Genomic DNA, 21,196 nt, shown 5'->3' with positions numbered 1-21,196 from the left:
ATTGATGCATGCAGACTTCAAGGCACTGACGATTTCTAAGTCATCTCTCTAGATAATGTGCTGATGTCGATAGAAAGTGACCCGTTGCAGGCAAGCCCACAACACGAAATCATTGTTCAAGTTGAAGAAATGTTGCTGTAAGGACTGACTCAGGGATGGTCAAATGGATGACAAGTATTTTGCAGATGAAAGTTTTGTTTGCAGACCTCTTGAACACATAACGACACGACAGATGGTTTGGTGCTAAATAACTCAAAGTTAATCCCCAGAACCCGGTTGAAGACTTTCAAAAGTGGTTTGATCAACTGTGAGGTAAAGAATTTCCCAACCCAGGTGAATGAAAAGTGTCGTGTCCAAGAGTGGTAATAAAGTTTCTTCTGAGACAAAAGGTAACAAATAGGCTCATTCTTCTCTCTTTTCCCCCACCATTTCTGGCAAGTACCTCTTTATTTTTAACAAGCTTGAGGAGGATAACATGTGCTTGATTATAAGCTCATCCTTCGGATGAGTCCAACCTAGTTTTGATTCGAACCCTAGGAAGGAGTGGTTCGTTCCTGTTTGTAATTAAACAGGTCCTTTACTGTGAAATGTTTTAACGAGCCTAGTATAGGAGAAATTCGGCGTTTTTCAATTTTAGAGAGTCTGAAAAGCTTAAGAAGACTCCAAGTTGAACTTTTTCGTAGATTTGTGTCCCTCAAGCCCGAAAAAGTATAAAATAATACCTGGGGGAACCGCTTGATCTTGCGACCAAAGAGTACTTTCATAATTAGTGCCACTGACCTGAAAAGTACAAAGTGATCAAGGACACGTCGTTTTATTTCCGTATCGAGTTTGAAACGACAAAAACCCGGCAATCTTTTCCTGATTTTACGGTCAGAAAAGGGCTATAAGGGGACCGTCTTTTAATTCCGTTTTAACGAGTGTAAAAGAAACGCTCGGCGATCTTTTCATGTTTTAGGAGTCATAAAAGGGCTTAAAAGATGACTCTGAGGTTTTCACTTTTTCGTAAGTTTTAACGAGTTCGAAAAAAATGATAAAAATGTACTCATATGGCCGACTTTCAATTTAATTTACGAGCAGGAAAAGACGGAAAGAACTCAGCATTTTCATTTGTTTTACGAGAATGAAAGATAGCAAAATAATCTCGGGATTTTCATGAGTTTAACGAGTCTTGAAAATAACTGAAATTGACTCGAAATAGGTTTCATTTTTACAAAAGCTTGAAACAGATAAAAACTATGCTTCAAAGTAGTTTCATTTTTTCACAAGCTTGAAACAGAGAGAAAACTGTGCTTGATGCCCCCTAAGCGTAACTGCTAGAGCGCATGCCCCCCAGCTTCATTTGGATGAAATGAAGGTTGAGTTACGAGATCATTTGAAAGACTCGACCTAAAATTGTAAGAAAATTATGAAAAAATGAAATAACTAACCTAAACATACAACCTAACATCTATGAGGTCTAGTCAAACTCTCGACTCAAGTAGAGGAGGATTTGTTTCATTTTTTAACGAGCTTGACACAGGAAAAGAACTATGCTCGGATTCGGTTTCATGTTTACACAAGCTTGAAACGAAAAACTAGGCTTGTTATAAGTTCACATGCCCCCAGCATAATGACGCAAAACAAGGTACATGCCCCCCAAGCTTCATTGCATTCAATGAGGTGGATGGAATGAAGCTTTACTTTCAAGATCTTGGAAAGACTTGTGGGAGTTGTTTCATTTTTTAGTGAGGTTGACACAGGAAAAGAACTATCCTCAAAACCCTTGTTTCATTTTTGAAACGAGCTTGACACAAGATAAGGAACTATGCTCATAACTACTCTACAATCTACCTAACAAAAAATTTTACTCTAAAAACCTTGATTCATTTTTTAACGAGCTTGACACAAGGAACTATGCTCTAAAATCCTTGTTTCATTTTTTAACGAGCTTGACACAAGACAACGAACTTTGCTCGTGACTACCTTCTACAATCTACCTATATATCCTATCCTTGTTTCATTTTTTAACAAGGTTGACACAAGACAAGGAACTATCCTCGAAACTCCTTGTTTCATTTTTTAATGAGCTTGACACAAGACAAGGAACTGTGCTCATAAAGTTCGCATGCCCCCAGCATAATGATGCAAAGTGAGGTACATGCCCCCCAGGCTTCATTGCATTCAACCGGCTGGATGAAATGAAGGTTTACTTTCAATATTTAACTTGAAAAGGGAGTTGTTTCATTTTTAAGGAGGTTGACACAAGAAAAGAACTATCCTCATACCTGATTCATTTTTTAACGAGGTTGACTCAGTAACAGGAACTGTCCTCAAAATCCTACTTTCTACAATCTAGCTGATTCATTTTTTAACGAGGTTGACTCAGTAACAGGAACTATCCTAACACTCCTTGTTTCATTTTTTAACGAGGTTGATACAAGAAAAAACTATCCTCGCTCAATGATTCATTTTTTAACGAGGTTGACTCATTAAAAGGAACTATCCTCGCTACAGCCTATTTCATTTTTTAATGAGGTTGGTACAGGGAAAAACTATCCTCGTACACACTGATTCATTTTTTTAACGAGGTTGACTCAGTAAAAGGAACTTTCCTCACAACTCCTTGTTTCATTTTTTAATGAGCTTGACACAAGACAAGGAACTATGCTCATGACTTCCAGTTTCATTTTTTAATGAGGTTGAGACTAGAAGAAACTATTCTCACACACACTGATTCATTTTTTAATGAGGTTGACACAGTAAAAGGAACTTTCCTCACTACATCCAGTTTCATTTTTTAATGAGGTTGAGACGGGAACAAACTATCCTCATGGACACCTGTTTCATTTTTTAACGAGGTTGGCACAGGAAAAGGAACTGCCCTCGTTACACTGATCATGGCTTCTAAGAGGTCTTCATCAGATGGAAGAATAGTTCTTTGGAAGGAACACATGTCAAGGGACTCAAATGGGATAAGAACATCGTGTTCAAGTAATCCCATAGAGTTTTCCATGTCAATTACCGGATCTAAATCAACAGTGAAAGGCTCACTTACATCGGTAACTGAAAACATGGGACCAGTTGCCACATAATTAACCCGTGGCAGGGTAGATACCACTTTAGAATCAGGAACATTTAGGGGTGTCATATTATTGGTAGTTGAAACAAGACTAGGGAACGAAAGCTGGTCTACAGTCACAATACTGCCATTGTGAGGGAAATACATCACATGAAAGAGTGTCGATACGATAGCTTTCATTTCATAAACATAGTCTCGTCCGAGGAGTAAATTGAAATCCAAGGGACCTCGAACTACCATAAGATCAATACAGACAGTTTTACCTTCCGAGGTAATAGAAAACTTAGGAAGGATCCCTAAAGGTTCACTAATGGTTCGGTTAAAAGCTTTCAGATTCTGCGTAATAGGCGCAAGCTGAGGGGAACCCAAAGCTTTCCAAACAGTTGAGGATAAAATACTAACAGAAGCACCTTCATCTACCTGTGTACGATGTATGTCCCTACCACCAGCCTTGACAATGATTTGGAAAGGGATGGAGGAAGGAAGATGAGGTTCGGTCAGTCTATTCCAATCAAAGGAAAAGACCTCAGTGCTTGGAGGGGGTTCTGTAGAAACAGGTGAAATGCCCGCCGGCATAGAAGAATCTGATGTAACAAGAAGAACCTGAGCGGTATGAAGTTCACTCTCCAAAGGGAAAGTGTGATCGACCGAATGTGAAATTGAATCGATCACTTGATCAACTAACGGATCATCAACCTAAGTGACATGAGTTTCACTCTCCAATGGAAAAGTGTGATCGACTGTACTTGAATTTAACTCAATCACTTCGTCAGTTGACAGTAGGTTGGGAGAAAGTTTACTGTAACCAGTTGGAAATTCTTGCTGTGGAACAGTAAGGGTTTCCAACAATGTTGAGGCTTCATCCATGTGAGGGCAAATGTGAGTTTGATGACTCCCTTTGCATAACTTACAAGGAAACCTAACTTTACCCTTTTTCCCAGGAACCTGACTATCACCGGTTGATGGATCAACGGAAAGTTGATGAGATTTTTCTGACCATACTTCCAAGACCTTTGGAATACTAGGACAATTGACAAGGAAGTGGTCACCCTTACAAAGCCTGCAAGGGTATTTGGGTTTACGATGCATGTCGGAATTTTCCTCAACACAGTTAACACTTACAGCCATGGTTGGTTGGTTGACTTCTTTCTTATCTTGCTTCTTCTTCTTCTTCTTCTTCTTCCCTTTCTTCTTCTTCTTAGCCTCCTGGTTACTAGCATCAAGGCTTTTACCAGGCGAAGAGGAAGAAATGGAGGAAGAAAAATTAGGCGAAGAAGGTAAAGGGTCAACAGAAGGTTGGTGATGTTGAGATGGTGAACTTTGTTGAGGTGAAGCATCCGGTTGAGATGGAACAATTGGAGTATTTTGGGCCAACGAAGTTGAAAATAACCATATCGGTAAACCTATTGTAAATCCAGGTAATGACAAAGTAGCCATATAAGGAGGACCAACATTTCCAAAGTAAGGAAAAGTACTAGGATTCTCATTAGGAGGGGTTCCTAGTGTTATCACAAAATCACAACTGAAGGGCTGCTGATAAGGCAGACTCTGTGTAACTATTTCAGACCAAGCTTTTGACTAAGGATTAGCCTCCCTAGCCTAAGAGGGCTCTCTCAAGAAAAGTTATTGATTTTGAATGTTGATAAGAGGGCTAACTCTTGTACAATAGATTTAATGTAAGCATAACTGGTTGGAAACACACCAAAAGATATCTCATTGGGCTATGGAGTCTATAATATCAAGTAAACAAGAAAAACACAGTGAACTCATAGAAATCAAGGCTCTTAGCATTACAAGTCAAACATATTCCACCACACATAGCTTGCTGTATACACAGGAAGTCAGAGCATATAAGTATGAATTCTGAGTGATTGCATACAACAAAACCATAAAATAACATAAGGTATAACACATCATCACTTCATTTGACCATGACAATCCTTCGAGAATCTTGAGAAGAGTATAACTCTGTTTTTACTATTACTGTCAAAAAAGATCTTACAGTGGCCCAAAACAACACACTTTTTCTCTTAAGTATCCAACCTTTTTTACATCTAAGTTATTCCTATATATAGCCTATCAAAACACTGCTGTACGAGACTCCTCATCAAGCATGAAGGGAGCTCGGGCTTTTGACATAAATGACCTTAACAATAACATAAACGAACTAATTTATTACAAGAGATATGATGCTACGAAAACAGAGGATTCCATCATATTGGCACTTTAAGTCTTCTTCCTTGTATACCCTGATGTGTCCTTTGAGCTTGCCACCTGTAGTACTGCAATAATAACCATATCCAAGCTTAAAACAGATTCAATGTACATACAGCTCCGGATACTTGATGCATAGATGACTTCAATAACCGAAAAGAAAATGAAGCCTATATTCTTGGTTGCTGCCTCCCCTCGGTGTTCATATATTAATGATCCATCTTTAAGCCATTTAAACCTTGGATAGTCCCGTGTGACTGAAGAAAACTCATAACCCAGCCATCCCACAACTGGACAAGTGTATCATTTAACACCTCAGCAGCTCTATCCAAACCCTAAAATTTCGGAGATAAAGTGACTTTTAGGCAAAAGACAAAACTTCGACTTTTTCTTTGAATATTTACACCTGACCTCCTTTTCAAAATTTCTGACTGATCTTCTATAGTCTACATGCTGACATTAAACCATCTCTTTGAATATATGCTGATCTCAGCATTCCAACTCAAGCTTTAAACCTAACCAGTCATCTACAGCAGTTTCGTAGCGCGCTACGAAACTGCTGTAGGTCATCAAAATTAAATATATGAACCTCAAAACAGCAATATTTCAACTCTATGATTCCTTTAGTCTTTCCATACAGGTGTGAAGACACAAAAAAGTCTCAAAAACTTTTAAAAAGACAATGGCCTAACATATATCAAAATTTGAGAAAACACATTCCTCCTTGAATCATTTAGCTAGCTTGTCTAGCTTTTCTTTTAGGCTGATGATTTCCTCCTTCAACTTCTTGTTCTGTGCTCTTAGACTTGCATTCATTTGTTTCATAGTTTTTTCCTGTTTTAGAGCTGGTATTGTCCATACATAGGCGTCAGATACCGAACTAGCTTGACTGATCAAACTTGTTTTACCTTTCATCACAGCTTTCTTATAACTAGTATATCTCACTGCCTTCTCTTTAAAGATATTATGAACCTGAGGTATCTCCTTACTTGCTCCAGCTTGTTTTGTAATGGCAACCACATTTCCACTTTGACTGATAACCACCTTATTGTCCTTATTCTTGTTTTTAACTGCTTGGACTATTCCAGAGAAGATTTCAAGTGCCTCTGTCCTAGGCTTGTCTGAAGGGACTTTCTCTTTTTGAGCCTTTTCTGCTTCCTTTATTTGCCTCCTAGTCATTGGTCTGCGAGGTTTAAAGGCATACTCTTTACCTGGTTCTTCAAACTTTAACCTTTTGGAAGCCTTTGACTTCTTAGAACTCTCAGGTGAAGATTTTGTTAGATCAATATGCATAGGTGCCACCAATTGATCTGGTTCTATTTCAAGCGGTTCAACTTGGATTGGATGTTCTTGTTCTAATTCAATGGCTTCCAGCAAATCATTTAGATTACCCTTAGAAACAGGACTCTCTTCCACATGAGCAGATTTTCCTTTTTCTTTGTTCAGCTGGCCTCTAGTTCTTGCTCTTGAAACTCTTTCAACTTCACTAGACTTAATTTCATCTTTTCTTTTGTGAGTCTTCTGTTTAGATGATTCTGGCGTTTCCTTAAGCGGCAACTTAGAGGCTTCTTTTTCAGACACTTTGGATGATTTCAAAGTTTTGACTACTGATGCCTCAGGAGTTTCTTTGACTGCTAACTTAGGAGTCTTCTTTGTTGATGCTTCAGGTGTTTCTTTGACTGTTACAGACCTCTCTGGCTTCTTTGTTTTAGCTTTGGGCTTCTTATGGTCTGTTATTTCTTTCCTAATCTCAGCCAAAGTAGTATCCTCACTCCTATCTTCTCTTTCTCTTACAGGTAATGGAGTGAGGCCCGTTTTACTAGGGAAACCGGCCATGAATACAAACGAATCCCAGTCTTTACCAATTTTATGTAGGCTATCCAACACCAATAATTTAACCAGACCATGATGAAAAAGAGATGTTTCATAAGCTTCCTTTTTCAACTGAATCTTGTCACACATCTTAGAAATACTCCTGAATAAGTAAAAAGGGATGTCTATTGAGCTCTTACCAGTGAAGTGTAGTAGCAGCTTGAAATGATATGAATAGACTTTGTTGTACCGACCTTCACATGTCAAGTACTTCTGGATGCATGTCAATAATGTAGCATAATTCTCCTTAAGATAGCTCCTTGGGACAGCTTTAGTAAGATCTTCGTCTACATATGGTGCCTTTAAGAACTCCTTACACGGACCCATATCAAACTTGAAATTCTTGAACCATTCTTGGCCACCTCTTGGGATTTCTGTAACTGTAGAAATGACTTCAGGGGAAACCGGAAACTCCAGCATGGCCACCTTTGAATTTAATCCCGTGAAGTTCACTGCAAATGCCTTGGTCACTTCTGCATGTCCACCTTTGAGTTTTTCACAGAACCGCCAACAACCAGCAGCTTTGAACGCCTTTGCTACTTCCTCATCACTGAGGGTTACATCTAATCCCTCCGGCTCTGTTCTCACACATCTACCCGAACGGTGCTCCTTTCTCTCCATGTTCCTTTGCACAATTCTACACAAGGAAATGCCGGTGGTTTGCAGCACGATAACACTCCTTGGCTGTAGAACTCAGGCTCGCTTGCAGTAGTCTGATTAGAATAAAGCTCACGCTTTTCATAGAGTAGAAGACATTCATATGTTATGAAAAACACATTATGGAATGACCACTTCCTATAACATCCTCCAAACTGACACATAACTCAATGAAATCAGACCTGACGGCAAAGTAATGGCTAATCATGACACGTAAATGGTGTGAGGAAACAATCATAACCGGACTCGTGACTCACCACTTCTCGGATTAGACATTTTAGGAAAAAAAACTAGACAACAGCCCGAAACCCCGATTTCGTAGCGCGGGCAGTTCAAATTTAAAGGAATGCGCTACGAAATCGCTGGCAAACGGGCCGCTACGAAAACACGCAAACATTATTTAGCAGCAGAACTGACCAATCACACTCGCGCTACGAAACTGCGCAAGTACCTAAGAGATCATACCCGTGCTGCGAAACTGCGCAAGTACCAATGACATGACATGACATAACTAACCATGATGGAAGATGACTAATGCCCTTGCCTTTACACGAATTTCATTCATAACTCTTGAATTTCAAAATTTGAAATTGACATAAGTTAACAAACTTATTTACAAGACCTCAAGACTTTATAAAAACTTATGGATAATTAACATATACATGAACTATAGATTCTAGTGATAACAGCGGCTCCACTAGGGATAGTGTGCCCCTGTGGTACACTAAGAACACGTAGTACCAGTGCTTTATCCATTTATTACACTCACATCTGGCTGACAAGCATTCCTCTCAAACTTTGTGGGCCTTCTCCTCGGGCTAAAATCTGCTAGTTCAGCTTGTCACTTATTGCTAGCACAAACACTTCAAAAGCAATGATTATTTACAATGATCATGAACTACTTGGCAGACTTCTCACTGATAATAATGCTTTAAGAACCTGCCATTGACAGGCCCACCAGCATACTGTGATCCATCAACTTCTTGCAAAATGTAAGTATTGTTTCCATGGAAGGTAGAGATCAAATATGGCCCCTTCCATAAATTCTCAAACTTACCATGTTTGCCCTTTTCCTCAATTTTGGCTTCCCATTTCAAAACCTTGTCATTAATTTGAAAGGTCACATCTTTAATCTTCTTGTCAAAAGCCCTTTTGACTCTATTCTGACTTTGTTGATAATCTTCAACCACTTCATTCCTTTTTTCTTGTAATGCAATCAATTGATTAATCCTCCTCTGTATGGCATTGGGCTCTTCTTCAAGTCCTTGAATTAATTTCATAACTGGGACACCAAGAGATGTTGGAAAAATAGCTTCTGCTCCGTACACAAGTTCATAAGGAGAGGTTCCAATAGATCTTTTAGTGCAAATGCGATCAGCCCATAATGCATACTTCAGTTTCAAATGCCAAGTTTTCTTGTTTTCCTCCAGCAATTTCTTGATAATCCTCACAAGACTCTTATTTGAACTTTCAGCTAGACCATTGCCTTGTGGATAATAAGCTGTTGAATGACCAAGAGTAATATGATATTGATGGCAAAAGTTTATCATTCTCTTAGACTTAAATGCTTGAGCATTATCTGTGATAAGCTTGAGTGGACATCCAAACCTTGATAAAATATTGTTCTCTAAGAAAGAAATAATGACTGCATCATTAGCTTGTCTAGTTGGTACTGCCTCTATCCACTTTGTGAAATAATCTGTGGCTGTAAGTATCCACCGATGTTGGCCTGATGAAGAGGGATGTATCTCACCTATAAAATCTAGCCCCCACTGCTGAAAAGGCGCCTCTACATAAATAGGAACAAGAGGCATAGGCATGAGCTTTCTTTTACCTTCAAACAACTGACATTCATGACAAGCTGCAACCTTTTTATAAATATCTTTGAACATGGTGGGCCAAAAATACCCAGCTCTCAATATTTTGTTAGCAGTAGCCTTCCAATAATGGTGACCTCCACAGTCTCCTTTGTGAAATTCTTCAATCACTCTATCAGCCTCCTCTTCAATTAAGCAACTTAGCAGAATCCCTCCAGCATCCTTCCAAAACAAACTCTGTTCATAAACAAAATATTTAAGAGATTTCAGCTTGATGAAACGGGCTCTAGACTTGGGAAGATTGTCAGGGGCTCTGTTGTGCTGTAGTACAAATGAGACATCCTTATACCATTCAGATATCAGAAATTTTTCATTGATTTGAACCAACTCTTCCTCTTCTTCAAAAATTTCTGATATTTCTGCATTAAAATTAATATCAGTGCAGTCTAGATTTGAGTGAGTTAGCAACTCTGCTAACCCTTGGCCTTTCACCAATTTAGTAGGCCTAATTTCAATATCATATTCCAACAATTTGGCTATCCATTTCCCTCTTTTACCATCCGGGTCTGCTTGTGTGAGAATTTCTTTAATAACAGCACTTGGCACAAATGCAATAATATGAGAATGAAGCACATAGATTCTAAAGTCTTTGATTGCCTTAACCAAAGCATATGCTTGCTTTTCTAAAATGTTATACTTTAATTCAGCATTTGCCAATGTTTTACTAAAGAATGAAATAGGCTGCTCAGTACCTTGATCCCCTTTCTGCAAAAGAACTCCAGCGATTGTATCTTCAGAGGCATAAGTGAATATTAAAAATTCCTTGGAGAAATCAGGACTAATAAGCACCGGTGCTTGAGTGAGTGCTTTTTTAATTTCTTCAAAAGACTTTCTTGCCTCAGCTGTCCACCTAAAGTCTGCTCCCTTCTTTAGCATTTTTGTGATGTGCTTAACCACCTCTGCAAAGTTAGGAATGAACCTCCTAACAAAATTGACTTTACCAAGAAAAGACTGAACTTCTTTCTTACTCCTTGGCAAATCCAGCCTTGAAATAGCACTAACTCTATTTGGATCTATTTTAATGCCTTCTTGAGAAATGATATGCCCAAGCAACTTACCAGAAGTCAAAGCAAAGATACTTTTAGTTGGATTTAAAGAAATGCCGAACCTTCTACACTTCAATAATATCTTTTCTAGATGCTTTAAATGATCTTCCTCTTTCTTTGAAAATACTGTGATATCATCAAGGTATACCACAACTGATTTATCTCTCTCCTCTGCAAAAGCAATGTCCATAGCCCTTTGGAAAGTCGCCCCTGCATTCATGAGGCCAAAGGGCATCTTGGCATACATAAATGTGCCCCATGGTGTAGTAAAGGCTGTCTTCTCCTGATCCTCTGGATGAACAAGGATTTGATTGTATCCTGAAAAGCCGTCTAACATTGACATTCTTTGAGAACCTACAATATTCTGCAACATGAGATCCATTTTAGGAAGAGGATAATTATCCTTGAGTGAAGCCTTGTTCAAATTCCTAAAGTCTATGCAAATCCTTATTTCTCCGTTCTTTTTCCTCACTGGAACCAAGTTGGCTAACCAATTTGAAAATCTGATAGGAACAATAATCTTCGCATCATACAACTTCTTAACCTCCTTCTCAATTAATGGCATCAGCAGAGGATTTATTCTTCTCAATTTTTGCTTAAAAGGTTTCTCATTTGGCTTGATGGGGATTGTATGTTGTATAACTGAGGAATCATATTGTTTGAGATCAGTATAATTCCAAGCAAACACATCAATAAACTTCTTCATCAGATCAATGTACTTAACCTTTAGATCAGCTGATAAAAATTTTGAAATTTTGATCAATTTAGGCGTTACTAAATCACCTAGATTGCAGCTTTCTATCTCTTCTTCATTTGCCTGCAACCTTGGCGCCTTAAAAACATCATTCTGATCAAAAAGTTTCTCAAGTGGAATCAGACCCTTAGGAATGAGGTTATTTTGCAGCTGCAACACCTCAGACTTTTCTTTTGTTTCCATTAACATGTTTTGCTGGTCAATTTGACAATTCTCAAATTCTCCTTTCAATTCTAAGAAACTTTTCACCTGCTGGTCATCTTCAAATACTTGCCAATTTAGGATATTGTCAGGGATCACTGGCCTATGGCGGACTTGGACTGCATAACTGTCAGAATCATGTTTAGGAATGACAAAAAGACTAGCTGCTACAGCAAGAGAATCTGCCATGGAATTCTGCTCTCTGGTTATGACATTGAAAGTGTATGATTGAAACTTTTCCAACAATTCTAATACCAAATTCCTATAAGCTCTCATTCTTGCATCTTTTGTTTGATAAACACCTTGAACTTGCTTTATAACTAGCTCAGAGTCCCCATAAACAACAATGTTTTTTGCCTTGAACTCAATCAAATTTTCTAGGCCTAAAACCAAGGACTCATACTCGGCCATGTTATTTGTGCAATCAAAATTGAGCTTATAAGACAAAAACTTACTCTCATCAGCTGGACTCATGATCCAAATTCCAGCGCCAGCTCCTTCTTTCCCTGCTGCTCCATCAAAATACAAAGACCAGCAACCAGAAATGTCTTCTTCATTACTTTGCTGCAACTCTTCACACTGATTTTCTGCTTTTTCTTTCTGTGATTCCTCTCCCACTGATTCATTAAACAGAATGGCTGATCCCAAGCCTGTATCACAAGAATAGATAGGAAAATTCTGTGGTTTATCCTTACTACTCACCATATATGCCATCCTTGTCTCCCGGTATAACCTTCTCTGCTCCCCAAATACTGGAATAGTAGCATAAGTCAAATCCATTTGCATAGTACCCTTAATTTTAGCTGCCCATGATCTTGAAAGTAATATTCCAAATTTAGGTGGAACATCAGCCACAACAATATCCATGACAGTGGTTTTGGCTGGAATTTGTGTAAGAGCCACAACAACATCCTTAATTAACCCAATACAATGCACTCTCTTAGAATCAAAAGAAAATAAATCTTTATAAGGTCTGGTCACTTCCAATCCTAACCTTTCCATAATGACTTTGGGCATAAGATTATGAGATGCTCCTGAGTCCAACATGGCATTATGAAGAGTCATTTCATGTATATTGATGCTTATATAAAAAGGAGGAAATTCATCATTCTACTCATCTTCCAGCCTTGGGCCCAAACAAATGATAGGACTGTCTTCTTGCAAATTTAAAATATCAGCTCCTCCCGGGGGAGAATTAAGCATTTCCACAATCTTGCTTCTATACTTGTTTACTTTCAAAAGTTCATTAAATGGGACTGATATTTTAATTTTAGAAATCTCATTTTCTATATTGAATCCTGGAGTAGATTTCTCAACTTCCTTAGGAAGAACAAGAGCTTGATTCTCTTTCTTTTCACTAAGAGCATCACCTTTTTCTTCAGCTTGTTTTGGCTTTTCTTTTTTGTCTTCCACTGCTTTTGGAATATTCTTCTTAGGCTGACCCTTATTTGCTGTAATGGGGACATCTCGATTTCTGAGGTTATATTGCTTCTGAATTTCAAATATGGCATGCTGATAACCCTTTAGGAAATCTGAAGGTTCTTTTTCAACCTTTTGTTGACTAGACTCATCATGTTCTTCTTTTGTTAAAAAGATTTCTGAATCTTCTTCACCAAGACAATGAATAGCTTCTTCAGGTTCCTCAGTCTCTTCCTCACCATCTACCATATTTTGCTGAAATGGAGGTCTTACAGGAGGATCAACTGGCTGATTTCTATTTTCCCTTGGCCTTTGTTGATTTTGTGGCCTTCTAAACTGGGGATTTCTGAACCGAGGTTCTTGTTGTGCTTGAGGAGCAGCAGTATTCCCAAGTGCTAATTGGTCCATTAACTTTTCCATAGTCTTCATCATGGTTTCAAATCTTTCATCTTGAGCTGAAGTAGAGGGCCTCTCCTCTTCCTTAATTTTGGTCTTAGCCATCTTAGACCTTTTAGCAGCAAGTATATTTACTTCAACTTTGATAGCATCATTTTGCATATCAGCCAATGTAGCAGACTCTCTCTCTCTGAGTAAGAGAGAAAAATCAGATTCAAAGGACTCAGCATATCTTAGTTGGGCCAGGGCTCCAGGAGGTTTTAAGTGAGCTGGAATGGAATTGTAAATCTTATTGAACCTCTTAGAAAAGTTCTGAATAGTCTCATCTGGGGCTCTTCTCAAATTATTATACTCAGTGAGGGCCTGTACTGGATTAGTCCTATTTCCCCATTTTCTCAAAAAACTATCTTCAAACTCAATCCAACTGTGAATACTACCAGCTCCCAAGGCTTTGAACCATTTCCTAACTTCCCCAATAAAGGACTGAGCAAATAATCTCAATTTGACATCTTCATCATCTACTTCATACCTATCAATAAAGTCATTGAATCTATCTACATGCTCTTCAGCTGTAATGTCTTCATCCCCTCCCCAGGTTGGAATCTTAGAAGCATATTTGTTTGGTAAGTCATGCAAAACAGCAGGGAGGGCCAAAGGCGCATACCTTGCAGGTACAGCCATGATGAAAGGAGGAACAGCAACAATAGGTATGCTATGACCAAGACTAGTATGAGATGTGAGTTGAGGACTGTTTGGACTTACGGAAGCTGAGGACAAAATATGAGTACGAAAAGGACTATTAGGACTTTGTAACCCACCGACAAAAGAGCTCCAATTTGGGAGAGGTAACCCAAGGTTTGAGTTAAGCAGAATTTCAAAAGGATCAAGCTCCTTGAGCTGTCTTAAATCTTCTTTTTCTAACAAAAGCTCAGAAGAAACAATTTCCCAAAACTCCTCTTTATCTTTTTGTGAAATTAAAGAAGAGGTATCAATACCTCTTTTCTGTAAATCCAAGATAATGCCTATTACTTCTTCTTCATTTTCAGACCTTAATATGACCTCTTGAACCTTATCATCCACAAGTTTGTTCTCAAGACTTCTAGAAAACTCAGTAAATAACGACTTTGAAATACTTGAAGTACCTGGTATGTCAGAGAATCTTTGTTTACTTCTTGAGATGATATTCGGATTTTCCACAGGACTAAGTGGATTTGGATCAGGGTTACTCCTTGTGTACCTTCCTTTCGAAGCCACCTTTAAACTTTAAAATAACAAATGGAGTCACCAAGGTAGAATGCAGCCTCGAAAATCATTTGAACTCCTGCTACCTTCAGAAATTCAATCTTAAGCTCCCGGCAGACGCACCAAAATGTTATCACAAAATCACAACTGAAGGGCTGCTGATCAGGCAGACTCTGTGTAACTATTTCAGACCAAGCTTTTGACTAAGGATTAGCCTCCCTAGCCTGAGAGGGCTCTCTCAAGAAAAGTTATTGATTTTGAATGTTGATAAGAGGGCTAACTCTTGTACAATAGATTTAATGTAAGCATAACTGGTTGGAAACACACCAAAAGATATCTCATTGGGCTATGGAGTCTATAATATCAAGTAAACAAGAAAAACACAGTGAACTCATAGAAATCAAGGCTCTTAGCATTACAAGTCAAACATATTCCACCACACATAGCTTGCTGTATACACAGGAAGTCAGAGCATATAAGTATGAATTTTGAGTGATTGCATACAACAAAACCATAAAATAACATAAGGTATAACACATCATCACTTCATTTGACCATGACAATCCTTCGAGAATCTTGAGAAGAGTATAACTCTGTTTTTACTATTACTGTCAAAAAAGATCTTACAGTGGCCCAAAACAACACACTTTTTCTCTTAAGTATCCAACCTTTTTTACATCTAAGTTATTCCTATATATAGCCTATCAAAACACTGCTGTACGAGACTCCTCATCAAGCATGAAGGGAGCTCGGGCTTTTGACATAAATGACCTTAACAATAACATAAACGAACTAATTTATTACAAGAGATATGATGCTACGAAAACAGAGGATTCCATCATATTGGCACTTTAAGTCTTCTTCCTTGTATACCCTGATGTGTCCTTTGAGCTTGCCACCTGTAGTACTGCAATAATAACCATATCCAAGCTTAAAACAGATTCAATGTACATACAGCTCCGGATACTTGATGCATAGATGACTTCAATAACCGAAAAGAAAATGAAGCCTATATTCTTGGTTGCTGCCTCCCCTCGGTGTTCATATATTAATGATCCATCTTTAAGCCATTTAAACCTTGGATAGTCCCGTGTGACTGAAGAAAACTCATAACCCATCCATCCCACAACTGGACAAGTGTATCATTTAACACCTCAGAAGCTCTATCCAAACCCTAAAATTTCGGAGATAAAGTGACTTTTAGGCAAAAGACAAAACTTCGACTTTTTCTTTGAATATTTACACCTGACCTCCTTTTCAAAATTTCTGACTGATCTTCTATAGTCTACATGCTGACATTAAACCATCTCTTTGAATATATGCTGATCTCAGCATTCCAACTCAAGCTTTAAACCTAACCAGTCATCTACAGCAGTTTCGTAGCGCGCTACGAAACTGCTGTAGGTCATCAAAATTAAATATATGAACCTCAAAACAGCAATATTTCAACTCTATGATTCCTTTAGTCTTTCCATACAGGTGTGAAGACACAAAAAAGTCTCAAAAACTTTTAAAAAGACAATGGCCTAACATATATCAAAATTTGAGAAAACACATTCCTCCTTGAATCATTTAGCTAGCTTGTCTAGCTTTTCTTTTAGGCTGATGATTTCCTCCTTCAACTTCTTGTTCTGTGCTCTTAGACTTGCGTTCATTTGTTTCATAGTTTTTGCCTGTTTTAGAGCTGGTATTGTCCATACATAGGCGTCAGATACCTAACTAGCTTGACTGATCAAACTTGTTTTACCTTTCATCACAGCTTTCTTATAACTAGTATATCTCACTGCCTTCTCTTTAAAGATATTATGAACCTGAGGTATCTCCTTACTTGCTCCAGCTTGTTTTGTAATGGCAACCACATTTCCACTTTGACTGATAACCACCTTATTGTCCTTATTCTTGTTTTTAACTGCTTGGACTATTCCAGAGAAGATTTCAAGTGCCTCTGTCCTAGGCTTGTCTGAAGGGACTTTCTCTTTTTGAGCCTTTTCGGCTTCCTTTATTTGCCTCCTAGTCATTGGTCTGCGAGGTTTAAAGGCATACTCTTTACCTGGTTCTTCAAACTTTAACCTTTTGGAAGCCTTTGACTTCTTAGAACTCTCAGGTGAAGATTTTGTTAGATCAATATGCATAGGTGCCACCAATTGATCTGGTTCTATTTCAAGCGGTTCAACTTGGATTGGATGTTCTTGTTCTAATTCAATGGCTTCCAGCAAATCATTTAGATTACCCTTAGAAACAGGACTCTCTTCCACATGAGCAGATTTTCCTTTTTCTTTGTTCAGCTGGCCTCTAGTTCTTGCTCTTGAAACTCTTTCAACTTCACTAGACTTAATTTCATCTTTTCTTTTGTGAGTCTTCTGTTTAGATGATTCTGGCGTTTCCTTAAGCGGCAACTTAGAGGCTTCTTTTTCAGACACTTTGGATGATTTCAAAGTTTTGACTACTGATGCCTCAGGAGTTTCTTTGACTGCTAACTTAGGAGTCTTCTTTGTTGATGCTTCAGGTGTTTCTTTGACTGTTACAGACCTCTCTGGCTTCTTTGTTTTAGCTTTGGGCTTCTTATGGTCTGTTATTTCTTTCCTAATCTCAGCCAAAGTAGTATCCTCACTCCTATCTTCTCTTTCTCTTACAGGTAATGGAGTGAGGCCCGTTTTACTAGGGAAACCGGCCATGAATACAAACGAATCCCAGTCTTTACCAATTTTATGTAGGCTATCCAACACCAATAATTTAACCAGACCATGATGAAAAAGAGATGTTTCATAAGCTTCCTTTTTCAACTGAATCTTGTCACACATCTTAGAAATACTCCTGAATAAGTAAAAAGGGATGTCTATTGAGCTCTTACCAGTGAAGTGTAGTAGCAGCTTGAAATGATATGAATAGACTTTGTTGTACCGACCTTCACATGTCAAGTACTTCTGGATGCATGTCAATAATGTAGCATAATTCTCCTTAAGATAGCTCCTTGGGACAGCTTTAGTAAGATCTTCGTCTACATATGGTGCCTTTAAGAACTCCTTACACGGACCCATATCAAACTTGAAATTCTTGAACCATTCTTGGCCACCTCTTGGGATTTCTGTAACTGTAGAAATGACTTCAGGGGAAACCGGAAACTCCAGCATGGCCACCTTTGAATTTAATCCCGTGAAGTTCACTGCAAATGCCTTGGTCACTTCTGCATGTCCACCTTTGAGTTTTTCACAGAACCGCCAACAACCAGCAGCTCTGAACGCCTTTGCTACTTCCTCATCACTGAGGGTTACATCTAATCCCTCCAGCTCTGTTCTCACACATCTACCCGAACGGTGCTCCTTTCTCTCCATGTTCCTTTGCACAATTCTACACAAGGAAATGCCGGTGGTTTGCAGCACGATAACACTCCTTGGCTGTAGAACTCAGGCTCGCTTGCAGTAGTCTGATTAGAATAAAGCTCACGCTTTTCATAGAGTAGAAGACATTCATATGTTATGAAAAACACATTATGGAATGACCACTTCCTATAACGTCCTCCAAACTGACACATAACTCAATGAAATCAGACCTGACGGCAAAGTAATGGCTAATCATGACACGTAAATGGTGTGAGGAAACAATCATAACCGGACTCGTGACTCACCACTTCTCGGATTAGACATTTTAGGAAAAAAAACTAGACAACAGCCCGAAACCCCGATTTCGTAGCGCGGGCAGTTCAAATTTAAAGGAATGCGCTACGAAATCGCTGGCAAACGGGCCGCTACGAAAACACGCAAACATTATTTAGCAGCAGAACTGACCAATCACACTCGCGCTACGAAACTGCGCAAGTACCTAAGAGATCATACCCGTGCTGCGAAACTGCGCAAGTACCAATGACATGACATGACATAACTAACCATGATGGAAGATGACTAATGCCCTTGCCTTTACACGAATTTCATTCATAACTCTTGAATTTCAAAATTTGAAATTGACATAAGTTAACAAACTTATTTACAAGACCTCAAGACTTTATAAAAACTTATGGATAATTAACATATACATGAACTATAGATTCTAGTGATAACACCTAGGTTGATAAATTCCGGAACATTTGCCATTATATTCAACTTCAGTGAATTTTATTAACAATTTAAAACTAAAATTAACAATTAACAATTCACACCTAACAATTAAAATTCACAATTCACACCTATGGTCTCTAAAAGTAAAAACAAACAAATTAACACGCGCTATCAAATCTAGGAGTCAAACCACACACAAGCAGTAGCCTTCCGGACCAAAAACACTAGTTGGTGATGAAATCCAACATCGCAGAATTCAGTACAGAAGTGGCGGGTGGAACAGTTACCCCGGCAACCTGCTTAATGAATAGACTGGACCAAGTTCCTCCACTTTAACCGTCTCGAGTGAAGTGAACCCCCAGAAAATCCAAGTGAGTATAGCCGACGTCTGCTCCAGGTACAGTGGGACCTTCCCTCCACCATCACCTCGGTAGAATCCTAAAGATAATGGCCACTAAGGTTACCAACCGCAACAAATGCACCTGGGGGAACAGTCTAAACTCCGACAGCACGCAAGGGCAGAGTAGCAAGCTCAATCCCCTTGCCGGCTCCTTGACAATAATCCAAGGTTTACCGACGAGTGACCCCTGGCTCCTCGACAATGGTTAATCCGAGGTTTACCGTTTGTAATACGTGCGTGTCTGGCGTCGTTCCCAACGAGGGGGGAATGATCCCCTCACTGGTTCGGACACAAGCTCGTGCTTCTCCTTTAAGAGGAGCTTTCCCAGAGTGTAAATGTAACAATTGGGTTTGATTCTATCACAAGATCAGCTACTTGTTTGGTTTTACTGTCTTGGAGAGTTAAGTACTCACCTACTCCAAGACACTAGCCTAAGCTATGTTGGTGCTTCAGAGCCCTAGAAATGTAAAAATTACTAGATGAATTTTAATTAAACGTTGTGTTATTAAGGCTGTTATTACTCAAATGGGTAAATGGATATGAAACCAATGGTGTTATGACCCGACTCAACTGAATGCAATCGAATATGATAATGCAATCCTTTCAATTCGATGAATCCTAACTATAGTAAGGAGAGAGTTTCCATTCACTTCCAACAATGCAAAAAATTGATCACTAAGAGAAAATATAACAAATTCTCTAATGCACTAATTTCATCAAGAAAAACTAATGCAAATCAATTCCAAACCATTTTTTTTTTATCTTTATTTTTGTGTAAATACAAATCAAAGAAAGCTGATCTAAATCTACAATTGATTTTTCAGAATGTAAACTATGCAATGGTAATCTAAGCACAATTCACTTGAAAAGTATGCAAATGTAATCTATGCACATTTTTCATTCATATTCTGAAAATGAGAATTCTAATTATGCAAATGTGATCTATGCAAGAGAATTCTCAAACACAAGATGATTCTAATGTAATCCAAGAACCAATCAAGTGCAAGTCGAGAAAATTGGGTGAGAGTTCCAAAGATCAAATAAAAACACTCAAAGGCGATTAACACTCATACACAATTTAGCCGCCCCCCCGGCGAATGAGGGGGAAATGTTTTTGCAAAAACAGAAGCAAAAAGATGCAAAATTGTGAAAAGACTGAGAGAAACCTCCAAGTAATGACCAAAGGAAAACAAATCAAGAATTTCTCAAGAAAGAGACTCAAAACACCCAATTGATGAAAGCTTAGAGTAAGAATGCCAATGAAACAAGTTCAGGTGAAGGATCTTTGACAGGATACTAATGGATCTGGGCAGTAAAAACTAAGAAAAAGCAAAATCTAAGAGGAAAAAGTGTAAAAAATGGAATTTTCTCAAATTTTAGCAGGGGACGCAGGCAACCCGTTAGAACAGGTGCGTACCCGCTCTGTGCACACAGCAAAAGTGCGTCCAGGGACGCACTGTGCAACACTCAGAGGGTGCGTCCTTCTGAAAAACTCAAGAAAAACCAAAATAAAACTAATCCTAAGCTAACCCACCCAGAGACAGAATCACAGAGCCAAAACTAGAAAAATAAACCAATTTTCTCAAAGCAAAGTTCACATAAAGGAAAAGACTTTTCTCATCAATGGAATCCCCAGCGGAGTCGCCAATTTGTCACACGGAATCAGTCAAAAGTGCGGACACAACCGACCTTCCTAGAAGTCTAAGACGTTCTAATGACAAACAAAACAAACTGGAGCTATCCTTCTCTAAACATACATTATGATATGAGAAATCAAGTGTTTCGTTCTTACCTTTGTCCAAACGCTGTTGTAGAAGTCCAAGCTTTGTTGATCTGGATGAGCTCCTCCTTTTCTCCAAAACCTGCAATCACCAACAGTCAAACAATTAAATAGCACCTGATTATAACATAAAACAAAGCATATTCAACATATAGACCAAGGAGTACATGAAATAACCCATAAACAACAAGTTATTTAGAAGAATGGACCAATTTGCATTAAAGG

This window comes from Pinus tabuliformis, chromosome 1_1, assembly GCF_031772625.1.
Source record: "Pinus tabuliformis cultivar Carrire ecotype Pingquan chromosome 1_1, CPIR1, whole genome shotgun sequence".
Lineage (NCBI taxonomy): Eukaryota > Viridiplantae > Streptophyta > Pinopsida > Pinales > Pinaceae > Pinus > Pinus tabuliformis.
This window is presented reverse-complemented; position numbering follows the sequence as displayed.